Consider the following 5794-nt stretch of genomic DNA (forward strand, 5'->3'; position numbering starts at 1 on the left):
CTACTACTACTTCTACTGCTACTGCTACTGAGGCCATTTGATGAGGCTGCGGCTGCGGCTGAGGTGGAGGCTAAGTCTGGGGCTGACCTTTTTTCGTTGCTGCTGCAAAAGTTCCTCAACTTGTTGTCACAGTTTGGCGATCTCCGCAGTGTTGTCAATTGGCGGTGCCAGCGCGTTGCGGCTAGCAGTAGCACACACTCCCCTTCTGCGAACTGGAGGGGCTTCATTGTTCGTTGGAACAGCATTGAAGGCGTTTCCGTTGGTGCGTACAGATCTTCGGAGCGACATCGCAGCAGAGTTCTAACAGTTGAAAGAAACATGTTAGAAATTTACCTAATAGGCTCTAAGGCAAAAACTTATTCTAAAACAAACATAACTCGGACCTATTGATTATAAATTCTTATGAAAATTTTATAAGTCTTCTTTATGTTTTGAATGGGTTTCTCTACTTAGAAAAACAAGGCATCTTTATTTTCTAAGTCAGTTTTTATCATCCTATATGACTTAATTCACAGGCTCGAAACTCATCTTTGTTCCAAAGTTAACCATATTGAGGGAGGGTTGGGATCAGTAAAATCGTTCCCACTATTATGGCCCCCTAACTCTCTATATAGAAACTTGGTTCATTGATTTGTATCCACCCTCACCGAACTTAGTCATTATTTATTTTATTTGCGAAAATAAAAATCAAACTCCTACATGATAACAAAATAACATGATATTAATTTGGAAAAGAGTTTTTCACTTATTACAACCATAAAACAAACAATAAATAAAACAAACAATGAAACTAACTATTCTAAAAATCAGGATCTTCTACATCCGATCCTTCATCTAGCATATCATCATCTAGCTCTTCATAATCTTCATTATCATGTGCCTCAAAATGTCCTCTACGAAGGTTCGTAAAAATCCTATGTTTTTGCTCATCTAGCATATCAATACCTTGAATGCTTCTATGAACGATCTAAACCTTGAACTGAAATATGCTATAGACCTTACTTCCCAAGTGTTTGGTAAGCTTATAATGATGAAGCTTATAATCCCCAACCCAAGTGTTTACACTCTCAAAAATATCCTAGCAGCTTGCAGCCTCTGAACTTAGCTTGATGAATGAATAAATGGCTGGGTCCTAGGTCCTATTTATAGAGTTCAAGAATGAAAAGATCTTCATTTAACTTGAATAAAATAATGGCTTTTTAAGTGAAAAAATATTTGAATTATCGTTCAGCAGAGGCTGAAGACTCGATTAGAAAGATGCTGGACTTATCAAGAGGTTAAAGATTAAAAAGAGAACGTTTTCAAAAACATTTAAAAATATACTAAAGGAGCCGATATATCGCCTGGGCCAGCATGCCTGAGGCTCGTCGAAGTGATCGTGCGAAGTTACGTGTTTTTCGTATCCCCGTACTGCGATATATCGCCCACTATAGCTGCGATATATCGACATATGCTGAATATTTAAACACAAAATTGCACATTTTCAGCTTAATTTGAATTGAGCAAACAGCCTTGACTAAGTCCTCTAATGTTTTCAAAGCTGCTGACAGACCCTAGGATATTCAAATATTAATCTTAATAAACGTATTCCTCAAAAATACTTAATTATCATTAAACATACACATGACAAGTGTTACAATCTTATTGGGTCTATCTAAACCTTATAATATAATAAATATCACCATCAATATCAGTCATATTAATCAAACCTTAGGTTAAAATTAATATTCTTAAACTATAGGTTAAACTTAGAAAATCTACAAGTGTTACTACGAGTGTCCAATTAAATCTACAAGAGTAGGGGTCAGGCCGACCACCCTTAGGGGGTTTAGGCTTGGTCGACTTTCCTAGGTCCTAGACCTATTTGTTTTGTCTGTTGGTCTTTTCTCAATACTTTGTCCTTTTTCCCTGATTGGTGATGTCACGTTTCTCATTCTCATTCTCCACGTCATCCTTGTATTTTTTAGGGATAACATTTGCCCCCCAAGTTTATTGCAATGTTTTCAACATTACGATAAACCTGATCTTGGCTCGAGAAACATACCGTAGCAGTACTCAAATAGTCAAGTCCCTCGGGATATTACATATTACTTTTTTAACTATCGATACTTTGCTTGGTACAAATTTTTTAGGGACAATTAGTAATTCCTAAAAATAATTAGGTTTTTCAAGGAAAATTAGCTTCCTAAAAATCTAATATATATTTCCAAGGAAATTTGAAATCCTAAAAATATAACATATTTTTCAAGGAGTTTTAAGGTCCTAAAAATATAATATATTTTTCAAGGATATTAATTCCTAAAAATAAAAAAATAAAAAAATGTCAAGGAATTTTAAATCTTAAAAATATAGATATTTTTCAAGGAATTTTAAATTCCTAAAAATATAGATATTTTTCATGGAAGTTAAATTTTAACCATATTAGATATTTTTCAGGGAAATTTGAATTCCTAAAAATATCATGTCTGCCTGAGAGGTTATAAGTAGATCCTCTTCCTCATTCCTGCCCATGCGCCACTTTCAAACAGATCCAAGTTTGATTTCTCCAGTTCCTCATCTAGCTCAGATCTTTGGTAAGTACTTTCTTATAATCCTCACATCATTTAATTTAAATGTGCTTAGATTCATAAGAAACACTTTGTATTTTTGAGGAATTTTTGTTTGAATCTTCTTGCTTTGTTGTATCTTGATAAAAAATACTTGACCTTCTTGAATAAAGATTTCTCTGTAAAAGTCCTTAGTCTAGGCGATTTCCAGGGATGCAAGACCCTAGGCTGAACACTCAAAAGTCTTGGCGATTTCTGGGACTCCAAACCTGGTGCTTGCGATTTCCAAGGATAGGCCCAGTTTGGGTCGAGCAACTCCTTGGCATGGGTCGAGCACTCCCTTAGAGCTTCATAGGCCAAGCAGTCTCTTTTCTTCCTTAAGCGATTTCTAGGGATAGGCGTAGGTTTGGGCCAAGCACCTCCTTGGCATGGGTCGAGTACCTCCTTGGCATGGGCCGAGTACCTCCTTAGAGATTCATAGGCCGAGCACTCCCTTTTCTTCTTTTAGGCAATTTCCAGGGATAGAATTAGGGCTAGGCCGACCACCTTAGGGGTCCATGGGCCGAGTACCCCTTGCCTTAGGTGATTTTCATGGATTCAGGGTGGTCTACCCAGGCATAAGTTGAACACCTGGGATCCTAAAAATATTCTGGAGACTTGAACGGTCCTCATGTACTTTTCTGAAGCTTACTTCCTTGGGGTAGTCGGCCTATTCTTAGGCTCACTGGGCTGACCCCCATATACACCCTATATATAATTTTGCTCCTGATTTCTTAATTTTTACTTTTTAGTTCATGAACGTGACCCTAGTCATAGGCTCCATTATGCTCATTTAGTAACTTGAATCCTTATTTTTCTTCTTTTGCAGATGTCCAGGTCCTCTTCATCAGACAAGTCAGTAAGTGAGCGTACTCCCCAGGAGTTTTTGGAAAGGTTGAAAAGGATTCTCCCTCGTTCCGCTCTATACTTATTTAGTGAGGAAGATTTCTTAAAGAGGTATTGTCCAATGGCGAGAGTGAAATAGACAACTCGACAACCCTCTAAAGATGATCCTTAGATTGCCAGGCATATCACTCTAGGCTCCTCCCCGAGCTCTTCTCATATTACTTCTCAGTACAGTATGCCCCGCGGCTCCGAAGGCAGCCAAGGCACACCTCAGAGGAGTTATTCTTCTCAGAGGGATAGGCCAGGTCAGCGAGAACCATTGCAACGCCTTTCGCACCGAGATACTAGTCGGATTCCCCATCGATCTTTTTCTTGACAAGATTATACCGAGGGCTCACATCGCCATATTGCTCATCCTCAGGAGTGTCCCATTCATAGATTCCATCCTAAGGTAGTTCGCCCTCCTTCCAAGAGCAAGACAGTCTCGCCAGCAGAGCAGTAGAAGAAGAGATGACAAAAGGAGTTCCATTTATCAGATTCTGGGGCCACCTTTGCCAGTGAGATCATATGGAAACCGGTTGAGAAGCCTCACCCTGCTGATTATGAGGTTGTTTGGTTCAAAGGGGCGGCCTCTGACATGATTGAAGAGAAGGTAAAGAACTTGAGGAAGACCTTTGACCTCTCCGGCGTGTCCATCACTATCCCTGGTCTAGATGACAGAGCTGAAGACCCCCTCTAGGTATGTGTGCTTGTTCACGTCTGCCATTAGGTTTGGGGCCTTACTTCCTCTTCATTTGTACTTCTGAAGCATAGCAGACTATTTTGATATTAGACCTTCTCAACTAGCTCCTAATGCGATCTTGGCCTTGTCTGCATTGTACATCATCTATCATCGCAGAAAATGGGCTGCCCAAGTGCCTCATGAGATCCACTATCTATTTGACCTGAAGACAAACCCTTCTCAGTGCAACTTGGGATATTTCCATTTCCACCATTATATGAGCGAGGGTACCAACAACTTTTTGGAAGAGATCTCTTAAAATAGCAAGGCATTTAGATATGCCGATAACTATTTCTTTACCAAGGACGTAGAGGCCAACTACTCCAAGTTTAAGCACATTGGGCCCATTTATAGACCACTCCCAACAAAGGCTATGGCAGTTAGGGCCAAGGCACTAGTAGCCATGACCCCTGAGGAGAAGAATGTCAAAACGCTTGTTACTCCGAAGAACCTTAGGAAGGTGGGGTTGTTTCCTCCTACCATAATAGATGTTCCGGATGACGATGGTTCTGAGCCCGTGATAGCCATAGACTTCCCAGGAATCATTCATGTCAAGGAGGTACCCTCTTCGCCAATACTAGCTAGAGATGAGGGTGATGAGGCGGGTGCATCTACTGCGTACTCATCAATTGCTTCAGACGACCTTGATGAGGCTGCGTTCGAACTCAAATCACATTCAGAAGGTTCGACACTTTATCACTTTTATTTTATGGTTCATCGGTAGTTAATATCCTTCTAACATTTAATCTTCTTTTGCAAGCTCAGACATGTTTGGTTTTGTCCATACCCAGTAGAGGTCGACTCCCATTGAGGCCAGTCCTTCTATTCGAGCGGCGAAAATGGCCAGGGTTGAGGCTAAGTCGGTCATGGAGGTTCCTCTTGAGGTGTCTCCTTTGAATCCTTTGGCGTCTAGTCTAATTATTTTGGCGTTTAGCCCTGTTGCAGAGGTAGAGCCATCTTTGTCTACACCAGTTCCTCCCATTTTCAATGAGGCAGGTGCTTCTTGTTCTGCGCCTGCTCCTTTATTTGAGCCACATCAGTCTGCTATATGGAACTTAAGCGCCCTCATAGACTAAGCATCACATGTGGAGCAAACAACAACAACCTTTAATGGGATCAAGAATGAGAACCTGAACACCATTCTCACGAAGTCACTCTTAGACATTCAGAGTGTGAGTTCTTTACAGTTCGCTTCTTGTCTATTTAGCTTGTGTTCTAACGTTTATCTAACACTTGTATGTTTTTTGCAGGCATTGATGCTGGTATCTCATGTATGTGATAGGTCTGTAGAGTGTACTTCTATGCTCTCCAACCTTCGTTCTAAGCTTGAAGCTGTCTGCCAAGAGGTAATAGACCTTAGGCGCATTCTTGGCCCTAGGGATGCTGACATTGCCTCAAAGGATGAAGAAATCAACACCCTCTGCGATACTGTGGAGCTCAAACAGAAGGAAGTGACCAAGTTGACTCTCAGGATAACCCAGATGGAGGGGGAACTTGTCGATCAACTCCAACAGTCTGAAGTTGAGAAAGAGAAGCTGATTACCGACATGGACCAACTGCGGAAGGATTATTTTTTCAAGAA

Source organism: Humulus lupulus, chromosome 8 (assembly GCF_963169125.1).
Source record: "Humulus lupulus chromosome 8, drHumLupu1.1, whole genome shotgun sequence".
In the NCBI taxonomy this organism is placed as follows: domain Eukaryota; kingdom Viridiplantae; phylum Streptophyta; class Magnoliopsida; order Rosales; family Cannabaceae; genus Humulus; species Humulus lupulus.